At 53.9% G+C, this 19,768-nt stretch overlaps 5 pseudogenes; 3 read left to right on the top strand and 2 right to left on the bottom strand.

The window, feature by feature from the left end:
* Positions 1-2,126, top strand: LOC115599748 (annotated as a pseudogene).
* A 3,591-nt stretch (positions 2,127-5,717) lies between these two features.
* Positions 5,718-6,691, bottom strand: LOC115599749 (annotated as a pseudogene).
* Positions 6,692-6,828: 137 nt separating this feature from the next.
* Positions 6,829-8,364, top strand: LOC115599750 (annotated as a pseudogene).
* A 3,604-nt stretch (positions 8,365-11,968) lies between these two features.
* On the bottom strand, positions 11,969-13,415 carry LOC115599751 (annotated as a pseudogene).
* A 345-nt stretch (positions 13,416-13,760) lies between these two features.
* On the top strand, positions 13,761-15,295 carry LOC115599752 (annotated as a pseudogene).
* The last annotated feature ends 4,473 nt before the right edge of the window (positions 15,296-19,768 follow it).

A 19,768-nucleotide genomic window follows, 5' to 3' on the forward strand; every position in this document is an offset into this window, starting at 1 on the left:
ATGGGTAGGGAGAGCCTATCCCAGCAGCTTGCCCACTGCAGGCATTCCCTTGCCCTCCTGGGTCATGGTTCCAGCTGCCTCCACACCTGCAGGGCAGGGAAGCTCCTCGCCTCTTTGATGTAGTCTGAGAGTGGTGCCTGTATCCAGCGTCCTCCTGAGCACCTCTGCTCCCTGAGCACCATCAGGCACAGGGCACTGCACTGTTTGAGGCCTCTAAGACTGTGGAGTGGTTCAGTTCCCAGCCCATTCTGCTGACATGGCTTCCACCTTTCTGGGTTCAGGACTTGCCATTTGCCACCTTCTTGAATGCTGTGAGACTAGTGTGGGCTCAATCCTTCAGACACTCTAGGACTCCCTTTCTGCCAGCCCAGCCCTGGAGAACATCAGCTGCCTTGGATGGGCCCACTGTTGTCAGGCAGTTCTTCTGTTTGATGCCCACCCACTGCTGGGCATGCTCTGCCTCCTTCCTTCAACTCTTTCAGAATACACAGCAGCAGCCTGGGAGCCAGACACTTTGCCCCTGGGCTTTCTCTCACTCCTCACATTGCCAGCCCTGACTGCCAGGACTTTCAAAGGAAGGTCAGAGCAGCCTTGCAGCAACAACTACCACATCCCTCCCGTTCATGGAATCCAGTCTCCTGCGCTCACTTCAGTCCAGTCTCTTTAACTGTTCCCATGTCTCATCCTCCTCTGCTGAATGTAAATCTTCTCTGGTGCAGGCTCTCCAAGGAGTGTCAGGATCACAAATCACTTGACTGGAAATCCTGATGGTAAAGATCAAGGCCAAGAACCATTAGAGTACATCCACCTTGCACCTGGATGCTCCACCAGAGGGGGTGGGGGGGCTGCCTCAGTTTCCTTTTATTATTCAATAGCTCTTTTTTCCTCAGAATCACACTTTTTGTCTCAGCTTCACTGCCCTGAGCCTGGAGTTGGAGAGTTTCCACAGAAAGCAAAGAGAAGAGTAGAATCTGAACTGGTAAGAACCTGTGAATTACTAACAGAAGGCCAAGCTGGCAATTGTGGTGGCAGCTGCTCTCCTCTTGTCTCTGCTTGAGCATTGTACTCTCCTCTCCCTACCCTCTGCCCTAGAGGCCAGTTTTCTTTTCCCTTTCATGTATTTGTTCCTCACAGAGGTGCATCCAGCTTCCCCAGCTTGCTCAGCCTTGGCCAGAGGCAGGGACTTCATTGGAGAGCACGAAGCTGCCAGTAGCTTCTCAGAGGAGCATCCCTTGTGACCCCCCACCCGCTACCAAGACCCCGTGCACTGAACTAAAACAAATTCCCAACCCTGCATTCTTGGACAGGAGGTAAAACCTTGTCCCAAGAGCAAAGGGCATCAAGAGGAAGACAGCAGAAACTATCCTGCCTGGAAAATCCCTTGGCTTCCCATCCCTGCAGATGAAGGGACCCTGCAGGGCAGAGCAAGCATGTCAGAAACGAGGAAATGAAATGACAGCGTTGATGGAAATTAAAATACTACCTGTGGCATTAGGGAGGATCTTTGGGTTGGTGTGGAGGTGAGTGTGCAGGAAAATCACTGCCCGCGTGCAGTGACTGTGGGCCTGGGGCAGTGCAGGAGCAGTATAAAAGCGGGCCCTGCTCCTCACTCTCTCATCCACTCCTCTCTCCTCCATCTCCCTGGGAACAAGGTGAGTCTCAAGCTCCTTCTCCTCTGCACTGAGGAGAAGGAGAAAGCCGTGGAACACTCCTTGTCTTTCTTCCCATGGGTGTGCTGGCAGGCTGCTCCTCACCCAGCCCTCCTCATGCTCTGCTCCCCCTGCCCTCTCTCCCAGGTGCACCTCCAGCCCTAGGACATGTCCTGCTACACCCCGTGCCTGCCCTGCGGCCAGTCCTGCGGCCCGACCCCGCTGGCCAACAGCTGCAATGAGCCCTGTGTCAGGCAGTGCCAGGACTCCACCGTCGTCATCCAGCCCTCCCCCGTGGTGGTGACCCTGCCCGGACCCATCCTCAGCTCCTTCCCGCAGAACACCGCCGTGGGCTCCTCCACCTCCGCTGCCGTTGGCAGCATCCTCAGCTCTCAGGGAGTGCCCATCAACTCCGGGGGCTTTGGCCTCGGGGCCTTTGGCAGCGGCTACTGCGGCAGCAGGTGCCTGCCCTGCTAAACCTGCTGCAGGTGGCCCTGGGGAAGGCCCCCCGGGACCCACAAGATGCTTCTGGACTGGGGACACAGCATTGGGCCGTTGCTTTCAGAGGCGATGAGCAACCCCAGCCCCCCTTGCAAAAGGACGGGGCCAGCCTGGGCTCTGCCAAAGCACGGCCCGTGCCTGCCTTTGCCCTCTTCCATCCACTCTCTCCTTTCCCTCCCGTGCCCTTCTTCTCTGGGGCTCCCCTGGGCTCTCAGCAACACAAAGCCAGACCAGGGAGGACCTGCTGGCCCTGCTCCCCCTGTGGGGCAGGCAGGCAGGCAGGCAGGCAGATGGACACCTGCCAGGATCTCTGCCACCGCTGTGTTGCACAGACTCCTTTCTGCCCCTGGTGATCCCTGCACTGGGGCCTCCACTCACACTGACCTTGTTTCCTTTTCACTCAATAAAGTTCTGTTGCATCCCAGCCCATGTCTCTTTGTCATCCTTAACTGTGCAGAGCCTTTCCAAGACAGTGAAAGACAGACATGGGTCTCAGGGGTGGATCTGGGAAGAGGTTGTCAGGGACTGTTGTGCAGTGATCATTAACACAGGCTTCTTACTCATGCAGTGCGTGATCCTCTGCTTTCTAAATGTCTGTCTCTATCCGTATCCGGGGAGAATATTTTTTGACATAGTTCACTGACTATAGCTGCTTTAGGGAGGTTTTTAAGTCTCCCAAGAAAGCACTCTTTTCTCCATTCTATGAGTTCCATTCTCCTCCCAAACCTGGCCACCAACAGCTGATATTACTTCACTTGGTAATGCTTGGGTGCTTTTGTATGAGTTCTTTCTGGCATTAGAGCAATTTCCTAGATACCATCAGGTGAGAGCTGAGCATAGTGGAATAATTTCTACCCTTGTTCTCCTAGTTACAGCCCAGGATGTTGGTGATGGTCATAGGTGACCAGGAACAGTGCTGGGAGTTGCAGCTGTTTTGATGTGGTTACTGCAAAGTCACCTTTTCATGGCCCTGCTTTTGGGATGCTGTTTTTTCAAGGGTGGAAGCAGGTGTGCAGAGACCATGTCAGCCTCTGATCAGGGTGTTGTGCAAACACCTATCATTGTGCCCAGCTGGGTCCTGCTGTAGCTCACCTGCTCCCCTTTGTCAGCTGAAACCTCTCTGAAGCATTTCCTGTTGGTCTCCACACTGCTTTGGAGAGCCCCTGCACTCTCCTTTGAGGCACTCAGCCAGCCCTTGCTGCCTCTCTTCCTGCCTTGAGTCTCTCCCTGCCTCCCTCTCTCCAGAAACTTTTCAGGAAACTCTGGGCACAGGCAGGGAAGGAGCAAGATGAGGAGAACACTCACTGCCAGGAATCCTCTGCTATGTGTTGAGCAGTGCTAAGCACCCACCAGCTCTTCTCTCCATCCACGGCCCCATTCAGATGGGAGGAGAACCAGAGAAAGCAAGACAGTGAAAGAAAAGTTTTTGGGTCAAAAGTTGGATACTCTAAGAAGGGAAGGGACAGAAGAGAAAAACCACAGATGCTGCAAAAGCAATCACCCACCACCTTGCATCAGCAGAACAACACGAAGCCCTCCTCTGAAGAATGGCTACTTTGGAAAGACTGAAAACACAGTTTTATTGCTGAGCATGATGCCAAAGGGTGTGGAGTAGCCCTTTGGTCGATTCATGTCAGATGTCCTGGGGGTGTCCCCTGCCAGCTTCTTGCCCACCCTTATCCTCCACTTCAGGGGTGCAGAGTAAGAGAGAGAGAGAGAGAGAGAGACAGCACTATGCAAGCACTGGGCAGTAATAGCTAAAGTTTTGGGGTAATACCTGCATTATTGTAGGCCTCTCCTCTCACATTCTCTCCTCTCACATTCAATCTTCTCACATTCTCTCCTCCCCTGTCCTCTCCTCTCACACGCTCTCCTCTCACATCCTGTCATCTTCTCCCTGGAGCTTTTTCAGGCTGCTGCCCCTCCAGCACTTTCCACACCCCAGCTCCTCACAGTCACCATGCCAGGTGCAGAACCCCGCTCCCGGCTCAGGGCAGTCCTCAATCTCAGCGCAGACTGGAGGATACAGAGCTGAGAGCAGATCTGCAGAGAAGGACTTGGAGATGCTGGAGGTTGCAACACGTGAGCTGCCAACGCCTGCTCACAGCCCACAAAGCCAATAGTTCCCTGGGCTGCAAGGAAGGAAACGGCCAGCAGGTCAAGGCAGGGGATTCTCTGCTTCTCGTCTGCTCTCATTAGGACCCACCTGGAGCACCGGGTCCAGTCTGGGGTCCCAGTAACAATATGTCATGGGCCTGTTAGAGCAGCTCCAGAGAACTCACACAGGAATTATCAGAGCTCTGCAGCACTATCCTACAGAGAACTGATGAGAGAGTTGGGGATACTCAGCTTGGGGAAGGAAAGGTCCTGTGGAGACCTTATTGCAGTCTTATAATACATACACAAGACTGGTAAGGAAGTTGAAGAGGGACTTCATCAAAGCCTGTAGTTACAGGTGAAGAAGCAACAGTTTTCAACTCAAACAAAATATCTTGGTCAAAATGAAAGAAATTAGCTGCAGTGAGAGTGGACAGTCACTAGAATAGGCTGCCCTGAGAAGGGTGGGATTTCCTGTTCTTTGAAGTCCTCAAGGTCAGGTTTGTTAGAACTTTGAGTAACAATATAGTAAAAGATTTCCCTGTCCATGGCAAGGGGGATGGACTAGATGATCTCCAAAGCTCACATCCAATCCTACCCATAATATGGTTGCATGATAATAAGGTCCACAGGAAGTCAGCCCCTTGAACTGTGTTCCTCCTTTGTCAGAAAACTCTGGTAAGAAATGCTTTTCCTAGCATCTCCTGGGAAGATACCGCCGACATTTCACCATCCCACATTCCTCCTGACTGCTTCCATCACAGAGTTGGGCTTACTAAGTGAGAAGAAAACATGTAGACAATAAGGTGGCTGTAGTGATGGAACGAGGTCAGGTAACTCTATTGAGATTCAAAATTGGCAGAAAAATTCAGAAACCAGAGGGTCACTTCTACAAAGGGCTGAGCATAATGAACTCAATCTTATGCTACCAGTTACTGCAGAACCCTCCCCCCAAAATGGCCTCCAGAACAACCCCTAGGAAACATCTGTCTCCACGAGCACCTTGGGAGAGCATCTGCAGGGGAAAGGATGACAAAGAAACATGGACTGTGATGCAACAGAACTTTATTGAGTGAAAGAAGGAAAATGAGGTAGCACTTATTGGAGGACCCAAAGTAAGGAATCACCAGGGGCAGAGATCCTGGCAGGTGTCCATCTGCCTGCCTGCCTGCCTGCCTGCCCCACAGGGGGAGCAGGGCCAGCAGGTCCTCCCTGGTCTGGCTTTGTGTTGCTGAGAGCCCAGGGGAGCCCCAGAGAAGAAGGGCACGGGAGGGAAAGGAGAGAGTGGATGGAAGAGGGCAAAGGCAGGCACGGGCCGTGCTTTGGCAGAGCCCAGGCTGGCCCCGTCCTTTTGCAAGGGGGGCTGGGGTTGCTCATCGCCTCTGAAAGCAACGGCCCAATGCTGTGTCCCCAGTCCAGAAGCATCTTGTGGGTCCCGGGGGGCCTTCCCCAGGGCCACCTGCAGCAGGTTTAGCAGGGCAGGCACCTGCTGCCGCAGTAGCCGCTGCCAAAGGCCCCGAGGCCAAAGCCCCCGGAGTTGATGGGCACTCCCTGAGAGCTGAGGATGCTGCCAACGGCAGCGGAGGTGGAGGAGCCCACGGCGGTGTTCTGCGGGAAGGAGCTGAGGATGGGTCCGGGCAGGGTCACCACCACGGGGGAGGGCTGGATGACGACGGTGGAGTCCTGGCACTGCCTGACACAGGGCTCATTGCAGCTGTTGGCCAGCGGGGTCGGGCCGCAGGACTGGCCGCAGGGCAGGCACGGGGTGTAGCAGGACATGTCCTAGGGCTGGAGGTGCACCTGGGAGAGAGGGCAGGGGGAGCAGAGCATGAGGAGGGCTGGGTGAGGAGCAGCCTGCCAGCACACCCATGGGAAGAAAGACAAGGAGTGTTCCACGGCTTTCTCCTTCTCCTCAGCGCAGAGGAGAAGGAGCTTGAGACTCACCTTGTTCCCAGGGAGATGGAGGAGAGAGGAGTGGATGAGAGAGTGAGGAGCAGGGCCCGCTTTTATACTGCTCCTGCACTGCCCCAGGCCCACAGTCGCTGCACGCGGGCAGTGATTTTCCTGCACACTCACCTCCACACCAACCCAAAGATCCTCCCTAATGCCACAGGTAGTATTTTAATTTCCATCAACGCTGTCATTTCATTTCCTCGTTTCTGACATGCTTTCTCTACCTGCAGGATCCTTTCATCTCCAGGGATATGAAGGCAAAGGATATTCAGTTCACAATACAGACAGAAGTTGCCCTCAACGTGCTGAAGGGGTCCCATGCTGGCAGGTGATGTCTGCTTTGGGCAGTCAAGTGTGATTGGTTGCAGCTTCCTTTTCAGGAAGTGACGCAGCTCTTCCGTGTACTGCAAACTTCAGCCAAGAACCCAGAGTTGCCTCTTACTGAAGGATGTCTCACACACTTCCCTCTCCTCCCTCACTATCTGTTGCATCTCTGGGCAGCCAGACTGTTCCAATGGTTTCAGCTGTCTTTTTCTTGATGCTCCTTTCTCTCGGGAAAACATTTGCCAGCCTGCCAAGAGTATACAGGGTTGGCATTAGTGAACCAAATCCCACCAGGCAATGAACCATGCAAATCATACGTAGGTCAAGAAGGTCTCCCAGGTAGGTCAGCAGGAAAATCAGTGCTTAGGCAAAGGTAACCACAAAGTCTGAACAACCACAATTCTCCCTGCCTGACCCCACAGGAGAGTTTCTGAGCAGCCTTACAGCCCTTCTCTGCATCTGCTTGACCAGCTCCACGTCTGCCCTCTGCTTCAGAGCGCAGAGCTGGACACCCTGCTCCAGCTGGGGCCTCACCAGCCTGGAGTAGAGAGGCAGGATCCCCTCCCTCCACCTCCTGACCACTCTGCTCTAAAAGTGTCCCAGCACACGTCTGGCTTTCTGCTCCGTGAGCACAGGTTGCCAGCTCATGTTCAGCTTTTCATCCACCAGTTTCCTTGAGCCCTTCTCCAGAGGGCTGCTCTCAGTCCCTCATTCCCATCTGGAACTGAGACCAGGGACTGCCCTGACCCAGGGACAGTGTTTTTCATTGGCCCTTCTTGAACCTCATGAGTTTTACATGGGCCTGCTTTTAGATCTGGTAGAGCTGAGACCAGAGCTGGCAGATACTGTGTCTAGCTTATGGTTCCGTGGTATGAGATAGGCACAGCCATACAGGTGTGGATCAGCAAAGGGCTACAGAGGTGATGAAGTGCCTGGAGGTCCTGAGGCAGGAGAGGCAGGCATTGGTGGGAGGTTGTGAGCACATCCCTTCAAGAGGATGGATTTCCCCAGACCCATGCTCCTGCCTTCCAAGGCTCCTGCCTTACCATGAGCACATTGTCTGACTCTGCTGATAGGTTCCTAAGTGAGAAATCCTTGGGCCACTCGTTGAAAAACTTCAAAGAAGCCTCTGAGGCAAAATGGTCATGTCAGAAATGGGGAAAAGAAATGACAGCACAGAAGAATAACAAAACACCACCTGTGGCATTAGGGAGGATCTTTGGGTTGGTGTGGAGGTGAGTGTGCAGGAAAATCACTGCCCGCGTGCAGTGACTGTGGGCCTGGGGCAGTGCAGGAGCAGTATAAAAGCGGGCCCTGCTCCTCACTCTCTCATCCACTCCTCTCTCCTCCATCTCCCTGGGAACAAGGTGAGTCTCAAGCTCTTCTCCTCTGCGCTGAGGAGAAGGAGAAAGCCGTGGAACACTCCTTGTCTTTCTTCCCATGGGTGTGCTGGCAGGCTGCTCCTCACCCAGCCCTCCTCATGCTCTGCTCCCCCTGCCCTCTCTCCCAGGTGCACCTCCAGCCCTAGGACATGTCCTGCTACACCCCGTGCCTGCCCTGCGGCCAGTCCTGCGGCCCGACCCCGCTGGCCAACAGCTGCAATGAGCCCTGTGTCAGGCAGTGCCAGGACTCCACCGTCGTCATCCAGCCCTCCCCCGTGGTGGTGACCCTGCCCGGACCCATCCTCAGCTCCTTCCCGCAGAACACCGCCGTGGGCTCCTCCACCTCCGCTGCCGTTGGCAGCATCCTCAGCTCTCAGGGAGTGCCCATCAACTCCGGGGGCTTTGGCCTCGGGGCCTTTGGCAGCGGCTACTGCGGCAGCAGGTGCCTGCCCTGCTAAACCTGCTGCAGGTGGCCCTGGGGAAGGCCCCCCGGGACCCACAAGATGCTTCTGGACTGGGGACACAGCATTGGGCCGTTGCTTTCAGAGGCGATGAGCAACCCCAGCCCCCCTTGCAAAAGGACGGGGCCAGCCTGGGCTCTGCCAAAGCACGGCCCGTGCCTGCCTTTGCCCTCTTCCATCCACTCTCTCCTTTCCCTCCCGTGCCCTTCTTCTCTGGGGCTCCCCTGGGCTCTCAGCAACACAAAGCCAGACCAGGGAGGACCTGCTGGCCCTGCTCCCGCTGTGGGGCAGGCAGGCAGGCAGGCAGGCAGATGGACACCTGCCAGGATCTCTGCCACTGCTGTGTTGCACAGACTCCTTTCTGCCCCTGGTGATCCCTGCACTGGGGCCTCCACTCACACTGACCTTGTTTCCTTCTTTTCACTCAATAAAGTTCTGTTGCATCCCAGCCCATGTCTCTTTGTCATCCTTAACTGTGCAGAGCCTTTCCAAGACAGTGAAAGACAGACATGTTTCTCAGGGGTGGATCTGGGAAGAGGTTGTTAGGGACTGTTGTGCAGTGATCATTAACACAGGCTTCTTACTCATGCAGTGCGTGATCCTCTGCTTTCTAAATGTCTGTCTCTATCCGTATCCGGGGAGAATATTTTTTGACATAGTTCACTGACTATAGCTGCTTTAGGGAGGTTTTTAAGTCTCCCAAGAAAGCACTCTTTTCTCCATTCTATGAGTTCCATTCTCCTCCCAAACCTGGCCACCAACAGCTGATATTACTTCACTTGGTAATGCTTGGGTGCTTTTGTATGAGTTCTTTCTGGCATTAGAGCAATTTCCTAGATACCATCAGGTGAGAGCTGAGCATAGTGGAATAATTTCTACCCTTGTTCTCCTAGTTACAGCCCAGGATGTTGGTGATGGTCATAGGTGACCAGGAACAGTGCTGGGAGTTGCAGCTGTTTTGATGTGGTTACTGCAAAGTCACCTTTTCATGGCCCTGCTTTTGGGATGCTGTTTTTTCAAGGGTGGAAGCAGGTGTGCAGAGACCATGTCAGCCTCTGATCAGGGTGTTGTGCAAACACCTATCATTGTGCCCAGCTGGGTCCTGCTGTAGCTCACCTGCTCCCCTTTGTCAGCTGAAACCTCTCTGAAGCATTTCCTTTTGGTCTCCACACTGCTTTGGAGAGCCCCTGCACTCTCCTTTGAGGCACTCAGCCAGCCCTTGCTGCCTCTCTTCCTGCCTTGAGTCTCTCCCTGCCTCCCTCTCTCCAGAAACTTTTCAGGAAACTCTGGGCACAGGCAGGGAAGGAGCAAGATGAGGAGAACACTCACTGCCAGGAATCCTCTGCTATGTGTTGAGCAGTGCTAAGCACCCACCAGCTCTTCTCTCCATCCACGGCCCCATTCAGATGGGAGGAGAACCAGAGAAAGCAAGACAGTGAAAGAAAAGCTTTTGGGTCAAAAGTTGGATACTCTAAGAAGGGAAGGGACAGAAGAGAAAAACCACAGATGCTGCAAAAGCAATCACCCACCACCTTGCATCAGCAGAACAACACGAAGCCCTCCTCTGAAGAATGGCTACTTTGGAAAGACTGAAAACACAGTTTTATTGCTGAGCATGATGCCAAAGGGTGTGGAGTAGCCCTTTGGTCGATTCATGTCAGATGTCCTGGGGGTGTCCCCTGCCAGCTTCTTGCCCACCCTTATCCTCCACTTCAGGGGTGCAGAGTAAGAGAGAGAGAGAGAGAGAGAGACAGCACTATGCAAGCACTGGGCAGTAATAGCTAAAGTTTTGGGGTAATACCTGCATTATTGTAGGCCTCTCCTCTCACATTCTCTCCTCTCACATTCAATCTTCTCACATTCTCTCCTCCCCTGTCCTCTCCTCTCACACGCTCTCCTCTCACATCCTGTCATCTTCTCCCTGGAGCTTTTCAGGCTGCTGCCCCTCCAGCACTTTCCACACCCCAGCTCCTCACAGTCACCATGCCAGGTGCAGAACCCCGCTCCCGGCTCAGGGCAGTCCTCAATCTCAGCGCAGACTGGAGGATACAGAGCTGAGAGCAGATCTGCAGAGAAGGACTTGGAGATGCTGGAGGTTGCAACACGTGAGCTGCCAACGCCTGCTCACAGCCCACAAAGCCAATAGTTCCCTGGGCTGCAAGGAAGGAAACGGCCAGCAGGTCAAGGCAGGGGATTCTCTGCTTCTCGTCTGCTCTCATTAGGACCCACCTGGAGCACCGGGTCCAGTCTGGGGTCCCAGTAACAATATGTCATGGGCCTGTTAGAGCAGCTCCAGAGAACTCACACAGGAATTATCAGAGCTCTGCAGCACTATCCTACAGAGAACTGATGAGAGAGTTGGGGATACTCAGCTTGGGGAAGGAAAGGTCCTGTGGAGACCTTATTGCAGTCTTATAATACATACACAAGACTGGTAAGGAAGTTGAAGAGGGACTTCATCAAAGCCTGTAGTTACAGGTGAAGAAGCAACAGTTTTCAACTCAAACAAGATAGATGTAGATTGGTCAAAATGAAAGAAATTAGCTGCAGTGAGAGTGGACAGTCACTAGAATAGGCTGCCCTGAGAAGGGTGGGATTTCCTGTTCTTTGAAGTCCTCAAGGTCAGGTTTGTTAGAACTTTGAGTAACAATATAGTAAAAGATTTCCCTGTCCATGGCAAGGGGGATGGACTAGATGATCTCCAAAGCTCACATCCAATCCTACCCATAATATGGTTGCATGATAATAAGGTCCACAGGAAGTCAGCCCCTTGAACTGTGTTCCTCCTTTGTCAGAAAACTCTGGTAAGAAATGCTTTTCCTAGCATCTCCTGGGAAGATACCGCTGACATTTCACCATCCCACATTCCTCCTGACTGCTTCCATCACAGAGTTGGGCTTACTAAGTGAGAAGAAAACATGTAGACAATAAGGTGGCTGTAGTGATGGAACGAGGTCAGGTAACTCTATTGAGATTCAAAATTGGCAGAAAAATTCAGAAACCAGAGGGTCACTTCTACAAAGGGCTGAGCATAATCAACTCAATCTTATGCTACCAGTTACTGCAGAACCCTCCCCCCAAAATGGCCTCCAGAACAACCCCTAGGAAACATCTGTCTCCACGAGCACCTTGGGAGAGCATCTGCAGGGGAAAGGATGACAAAGAAACATGGACTGTGATGCAACAGAACTTTATTGAGTGAAAAGAAGGAAAATGAGGTAGCACTTATTGGAGGACCCAAAGTAAGGAATCACCAGGGGCAGAGATCCTGGCAGGTGTCCATCTGCCTGCCTGCCTGCCTGCCTGCCTGCCCCACAGGGGGAGCAGGGCCAGCAGGTCCTCCCTGGTCTGGCTTTGTGTTGCTGAGAGCCCAGGGGAGCCCCAGAGAAGAAGGGCACGGGAGGGAAAGGAGAGAGTGGATGGAAGAGGGCAAAGGCAGGCACGGGCCGTGCTTTGGCAGAGCCCAGGCTGGCCCCGTCCTTTTGCAAGGGGGGCTGGGGTTGCTCATCGCCTCTGAAAGCAACGGCCCAATGCTGTGTCCCCAGTCCAGAAGCATCTTGTGGGTCCCGGGGGGCCTTCCCCAGGGCCACCTGCAGCAGGTTTAGCAGGGCAGGCACCTGCTGCCGCAGTAGCCGCTGCCAGAGGCCCCGAGGCCAAAGCCCCCGGAGTTGATGGGCACTCCCTGAGAGCTGAGGATGCTGCCAACGGCAGCGGAGGTGGAGGAGCCCACGGCGGTGTTCTGCGGGAAGGAGCTGAGGATGGGTCCGGGCAGGGTCACCACCACGGGGGAGGGCTGGATGACGACGGTGGAGTCCTGGCACTGCCTGACACAGGGCTCATTGCAGCTGTTGGCCAGCGGGGTCGGGCCGCAGGACTGGCCGCAGGGCAGGCACGGGGTGTAGCAGGACATGTCCTAGGGCTGGAGGTGCACCTGGGAGAGAGGGCAGGGGGAGCAGAGCATGAGGAGGGCTGGGTGAGGAGCAGCCTGCCAGCACACCCATGGGAAGAAAGACAAGGAGTGTTCCACGGCTTTCTCCTTCTCCTCAGCGCAGAGGAGAAAGAGCTTGAGACTCACCTTGTTCCCAGGGAGATGGAGGAGAGAGGAGTGGATGAGAGAGTGAGGAGCAGGGCCCGCTTTTATACTGCTCCTGCACTGCCCCAGGCCCACAGTCACTGCACGCGGGCAGTGATTTTCCTGCACACTCACCTCCACACCAACCCAAAGATCCTCCCTAATGCACAGGTAGCATTTTAATTTCCATCAACGCTGTCATTTCATTTCCTCATTTCTGACATTGCTCTGCCCTGGAGAATACCTTCATGTTCAGGGATGAGAAGCCAAAAGATCCCGTGGGCAGGATGGTTTCTGCTGTCTTCGTCTATATGTCCTTTGCTTTGTGGACAGCCTTTGCCACCTTTGTGATTATGCAGGGGTGGGTTTAGGAAAGCCAAAGCCAACCAGGCAGGCAACCAGGTAAAGGAAATGAAGGTCAGGAGGAAGGACTTCTTCCAGTTGGTCAGCAAAAACATCAAGTTTTGGGTAAAGGCAAACTCAGTATTGAAAAGGGCAGCTTCCCTGAGTGCAGGAGACACAGGAGAGGGAGATTCTCCTTTGCCTCGATCTTCACTGGCAGGATTTTCTGTGTCCATATATTCCTGGGCAGGTGTGGAGCAGTGAAGTCTTCCCTGCAGTACAGGAGGATGAGATGTGGGAACATCTACTGAGATTACGCTGATATGAGTGCAGGTGACAAGATACCATGATACCAAAGGCGCTGTTTGGTGTCACTGGAAGACCTTTGCTCAGGTTGCAGTGAGAAGGAAGTTATGAGTTGCCAGCATAGACTTATGGAGGGAAAATCATGTCTTACCAACCTCACAGCCTTCTGCAGATGATGTCTGCTGTAGCTGTCCTTCCAGACCAAACGATGAGAGTGGCAGAGGAGGGTAGACTGTGCAGAGGCTTGTGAGGTTGAAGGGAATGGACACACAGGTCCCATATTCCAGGATAAAGAGGCCTCACCCCGTGCTGAGGACCTCTCCTGCATGCTTAGTGGAGAGAATAAAAGTCCTGCAGTAAACATCTTCACTCTGTCTAGGACTCATCCCTAGCTCTGACATCTTTTCCTGGCATTAGAGTTTAAGCAGCCATCTGCTGCCATGACCCAAAGGCTCCCTCAGCCTGGAGCGAAAAACAACAACACTGGGGAGGCAAGAAAAGTTCTGCAGCTCCCCAGGGACTGAGGGCTGACAGCACTCTACAGTGCCCCGTTCCTGAGGATGCTCAGGGAAGGGAGGTGCTCAGAAGGGCCCTGGGTCCAAACACAGCTCTCAGACTACATCAAAGAGGCGAGGAGCTTCCCTGCCCTGCAGGCATGGAGGCAGCTGGAACCATGACCCAGGAAGTCAAGGGAATGCCTGTAGCCGGCAAGCTGCTGGGATAGGCTCTCCCGACCCATGGCGAGTCACACTCTCATTTTGCATTGTCTGTGTGTCATCCTTTTGGCGTGAGGCTGAGCCAGGAGAGTGTGGAGTGTGCTGTCTGCAGGGCCCTGTTCCAGGGAGGGATGAGTTCCTCTGCAGACAGGGACCTCCATTCCTATTCCTCGAAAATGAGCATGGGGCACTGACTTCTGCCCAAGTACACAGCTTGAGGCAACCCTGGTGGCCTCTGCCCTCAGCATGATCTCCTTGCCTGTTCTCCCTGAGCATGCAGAGTTTGCCAGATGGTCAATGTGTTTAGAAATGTAGCCAGAACACCATATTTATTTTTGGTCAGTGTCCAAAATGTGATGCAAAAAAGCCTGGTTGTGTAAAAAGAGTGGGAGGAAAAAGACACGGGCTGCAACTCCAACACACGCCTCAGGTAGTGATGAAGAACTGAGTTCCAAGGGGACACATTTATGGCTTGTTTATGACTGTAAAGTTGCATGAAAAAATCCTTGGGCTTCTCATTCCAGTACATAAAAGAACACTCAGAGGCCAAATGGTTATATAGGAAATGAGGAAATAAAATGACAGTGTTAAGAGAAAGTTTGCAGTACACGGAAGAGCTGTGTCTCTTCCTGAAAAGGAAGCTGCAACCAATCACACTTGACTGCCCAAAGCAGACATCACCTGCCAGCATGGGACCCCTTCAGCACGTTGGGGGCAACTTCTGTCTGCATTGTGCACTGAATATCCTTTGCCTTCATATCCCTGGAGATGAAAGGATCCTGCAGGTAGAGAAAGCATGTCAGAAACGAGGAAATGAAATGACAGCGTTGATGGAAATTAAAATACTACCTGTGGCATTAGGGAGGATCTTTGGGTTGGTGTGGAGGTGAGTGTGCAGGAAAATCACTGCCCGCGTGCAGTGACTGTGGGCCTGGGGCAGTGCAGGAGCAGTATAAAAGCGGGCCCTGCTCCTCACTCTCTCATCCACTCCTCTCTCCTCCATCTCCCTGGGAACAAGGTGAGTCTCAAGCTCTTTCTCCTCTGCGCTGAGGAGAAGGAGAAAGCCGTGGAACACTCCTTGTCTTTCTTCCCATGGGTGTGCTGGCAGGCTGCTCCTCACCCAGCCCTCCTCATGCTCTGCTCCCCCTGCCCTCTCTCCCAGGTGCACCTCCAGCCCTAGGACATGTCCTGCTACACCCCGTGCCTGCCCTGCGGCCAGTCCTGCGGCCCGACCCCGCTGGCCAACAGCTGCAATGAGCCCTGTGTCAGGCAGTGCCAGGACTCCACCGTCGTCATCCAGCCCTCCCCCGTGGTGGTGACCCTGCCCGGACCCATCCTCAGCTCCTTCCCGCAGAACACCGCCGTGGGCTCCTCCACCTCCGCTGCCGTTGGCAGCATCCTCAGCTCTCAGGGAGTGCCCATCAACTCCGGGGGCTTTGGCCTCGGGGCCTTTGGCAGCGGCTACTGCGGCAGCAGGTGCCTGCCCTGCTAAACCTGCTGCAGGTGGCCCTGGGGAAGGCCCCCCGGGACCCACAAGATGCTTCTGGACTGGGGACACAGCATTGGGCCGTTGCTTTCAGAGGCGATGAGCAACCCCAGCCCCCCTTGCAAAAGGACGGGGCCAGCCTGGGCTCTGCCAAAGCACGGCCCGTGCCTGCCTTTGCCCTCTTCCATCCACTCTCTCCTTTCCCTCCCGTGCCCTTCTTCTCTGGGGCTCCCCTGGGCTCTCAGCAACACAAAGCCAGACCAGGGAGGACCTGCTGGCCCTGCTCCCCCTGTGGGGCAGGCAGGCAGGCAGGCAGGCAGGCAGATGGACACCTGCCAGGATCTCTGCCACCGCTGTGTTGCACAGACTCCTTTCTGCCCCTGGTGATCCCTGCACTGGGGCCTCCACTCACACTGACCTTGTTTCCTTCTTTTCACTCAATAAAGTTCTGTTGCATCCCAGCCCATGTCTCTTTGTCATCCTTAACTGTGCAGAGCCTTTCCAAGACAGTGAAAGACAGACATGGGTCTCAGGGGTGGATCTGGGAAGAGGTTGTTAGGGACTGTTGTGCAGTGATCATTAACACAGGCTTCTTACTCATGCAGTGCGTGATCCTCTGCTTTCTAAATGTCTGTCTCTATCCGTATCCGGGGAGAATATTTTTTGACATAGTTCACTGACTATAGCTGCTTTAGGGAGGTTTTTAAGTCTCCCAAGAAAGCACTCTTTTCTCCATTCTGTGAGTTCCATTCTCCTCCCAAACCTGGCCACCAACAGCTGATATTACTTCACTTGGTAATGCTTGGGTGCTTTTGTATGAGTTCTTTCTGGCATTAGAGCAATTTCCTAGATACCATCAGGTGAGAGCTGAGCATAGTGGAATAATTTCTACCCTTGTTCTCCTAGTTACAGCCCAGGATGTTGGTGATGGTCATAGGTGACCAGGAACAGTGCTGGGAGTTGCAGCTGTTTTGATGTGGTTACTGCAAAGTCACCTTTTCATGGCCCTGCTTTTGGGATGCTGTTTTTTCAAGGGTGGAAGCAGGTGTGCAGAGACCATGTCAGCCTCTGATCAGGGTGTTGTGCAAACACCTATCATTGTGCCCAGCTGGGTCCTGCTGTAGCTCACCTGCTCCCCTTTGTCAGCTGAAACCTCTCTGAAGCATTTCCTTTTGGTCTCCACACTGCTTTGGAGAGCCCCTGCACTCTCCTTTGAGGCACTCAGCCAGCCCTTGCTGCCTCTCTTCCTGCCTTGAGTCTCTCCCTGCCTCCCTCTCTCCAGAAACTTTTCAGGAAACTCTGGGCACAGGCAGGGAAGGAGCAAGATGAGGAGAACACTCACTGCCAGGAATCCTCTGCTATGTGTTGAGCAGTGCTAAGCACCCACCAGCTCTTCTCTCCATCCACGGCCCCATTCAGATGGGAGGAGAACCAGAGAAAGCAAGACAGTGAAAGAAAAGTTTTTGGGTCAAAAGTTGGATACTCTAAGAAGGGAAGGGACAGAAGAGAAAAACCACAGATGCTGCAAAAGCAATCACCCACCACCTTGCATCAGCAGAACAACACGAAGCCCTCCTCTGAAGAATGGCTGCTTTGGAAAGACTGAAAACACAGTTTTATTGCTGAGCATGATGCCAAAGGGTGTGGAGTAGCCCTTTGGTCGATTCATGTCAGATGTCCTGGGGGTGTCCCCTGCCAGCTTCTTGCCCACCCTTATCCTCCACTTCAGGGGTGCAGAGTAAGAGAGAGAGAGAGAGAGAGAGAGAGACAGCCTTGACACTCTGCAAGCACTGGGCAGTAATAGCTAAAGTTTTGGGGTAATACCTGCATTATTGTAGGCCTCTCCTCTCACATTCTCTCCTCTCACATTCAATCTTCTCACATTCTCTCCTCCCCTGTCCTCTCCTCTCACACGCTCTCCTCTCACATCCTGTCATCTTCTCCCTGGAGCTTTTCAGGCTGCTGCCCCTCCAGCACTTTCCACACCCCAGCTCCTCACAGTCACCATGCCAGGTGCAGAACCCCGCTCCCGGCTCAGGGCAGTCCTCAATCTCAGCGCAGACTGGAGGATACAGAGCTGAGAGCAGATCTGCAGAGAAGGACTTGGAGATGCTGGAGGTTGCAACACGTGAGCTGCCAACGCCTGCTCACAGCCCACAAAGCCAATAGTTCCCTGGGCTGCAAGGAAGGAAACGGCCAGCAGGTCAAGGCAGGGGATTCTCTGCTTCTCGTCTGCTCTCATTAGGACCCACCTGGAGCACCGGGTCCAGTCTGGGGTCCCAGTAACAATATGTCATGGGCCTGTTAGAGCAGCTCCAGAGAACTCACATAGGAATTATCAGAGGTCTGCAGCACTATCCTACAGAGAACTGATGAGAGAGTTGGGGATACTCAGCTTGGGGAAGGAAAGGTCCTGTGGAGACCTTATTGCAGTCTTATAATACATACACAAGACTGGTAAGGAAGTTGAAGAGGGACTTCATCAAAGCCTGTAGTTACAGGTGAAGAAGCAACAGTTTTCAACTCAAACAAGATATCTTGGTCAAAATGAAAGAAATTAGCTGCAGTGAGAGTGGACAGTCACTAGAATAGGCTGCCCTGAGAAGGGTGGGATTTCCTGTTCTTTGAAGTCCTCAAGGTCAGGTTTGTTAGAACTTTGAGTAACAATATAGTAAAAGATTTCCCTGTCCATGGCAAGGGGGATGGACTAGATGATCTCCAAAGCTCACATCCAATCCTACCCATAATATGGTTGCATGATAATAAGGTCCACAGGAAGTCAGCCCCTTGAACTGTGTTCCTCCTTTGTCAGAAAACTCTGGTAAGAAATGCTTTTCCTAGCATCTCCTGGGAAGATACCGCCGACATTTCACCATCCCACATTCCTCCTGACTGCTTCCATCACAGAGTTGGGCTTACTAAGTGAGAAGAAAACATGTAGACAATAAGGTGGCTGTAGTGATGGAACGAGGTCAGGTAACTCTATTGAGATTCAAAATTGGCAGAAAAATTCAGAAACCAGAGGGTCACTTCTACAAAGGGCTGAGCATAATCAACTCAATCTTATGCTACCAGTTACTGCAGAACCCTCCCCCCAAAATGGCCTCCAGAACAACCCCTAGGAAACATCTGTCTCCACGAGCACCTTGGGAGAGCATCTGCAGGGGAAAGGATGACAAAGAAACATGGACTGTGATGCAACAGAACTTTATTGAGTGAAAAGAAGGAAAATGAGGTAGCACTTATTGGAGGACCCAAAGTAAGGAATCACCAGGGGCAGAGATCCTGGCAGGTGTCCATCTTCCTGCCTGCCTGCCTGCCCCACAGGGGGAGCAGGGCCAGCAGGTCCTCCCTGGTCTGGCTTTGTGTTGCTGAGAGCCCAGGGGAGCCCCAGAGAAGAAGGGCACGGGAGGGAAAGGAGAGAGTGGATGGAAGAGGGCAAAGGCAGGCACGGGCCGTGCTTTGGCAGAGCCCAGGCTGGCCCCGTCCTTTTGCAAGGGGGGCTGGGGTTGCTCATCGCCTCTGAAAGCAACGGCCCAATGCTGTGTCCCCAGTCCAGAAGCATCTTGTGGGTCCCGGGGGGCCTTCCCCAGGGCCACCTGCAGCAGGTTTAGCAGGGCAGGCACCTGCTGCCGCAGTAGCCGCTGCCAAAGGCCCCGAGGCCAAAGCCCCCGGAGTTGATGGGCACTCCCTGAGAGCTGACCCCACGTCTCACTTGAGGGAATTATCATCGCGGGAGCAACACACCTTGCCGTACCTTCCTATGGCCCCTCACTAGTAGGTCTGGGGTCTGTTTCCCCCCCGAGACCCTCCAACCCCTTTCCCCGGTGGGCAGGGGAGGGCAGGGCAGTGGTCCTGGTGCAAGGCACAGACAACCCCCCATCCTCAGCTTTATATTTATCCATGCTGGCTGCAGCCCACCACCTGTCCAGTGACTCTGGCACACAGTGCTGCCTCTGCTCTGCTCCACTCCACACTCCCATAGACTCTTATTCCGGTGGCTCCAGATTCCCTGGTTTGCTGGGCCTGCCCCAGAGTTATGCAGCTGGCTGGGATCGGGGCTGTGGGATGGGAACCTGGGGACCAGTTCCATGGAGATATGGGATCTGGGGATGGGGACTGCTGACTGACTCTGCAACTCGTCCCGCACAGCGCGGTACGGCCCCTCCCCATGGCATGGGGTCCCTCTGGCTGCCAGTCCCCCTGGAAAAGAGAATTTGGACAGGTGACAGGAGGAGCGGAATGTCTGTGGTGATGGGCTGAGGCAATAGTGTGGCTTCTGGGACCCCTTGCTGCTCCCCAATGCTATTCATGGGGGTGCCCAGTCTGCTCCCTGGTGTTTGCTCTGGCTGCACTGGAGCTTGGGACACATTAAGAGAAAGCCCATGGTCACTCGGGATAGTTGTGTGTGGTCCCGGGGCATCCTGATACTAAAGCCCCCAGGCAGGAGTCACCATCCACCCAGCTTCTGAACTGCTC

Source organism: Calypte anna, chromosome 27 (genome assembly GCF_003957555.1).
Source record: "Calypte anna isolate BGI_N300 chromosome 27, bCalAnn1_v1.p, whole genome shotgun sequence".
In the NCBI taxonomy this organism is placed as follows: Eukaryota; Metazoa; Chordata; class Aves; order Apodiformes; family Trochilidae; genus Calypte; species Calypte anna.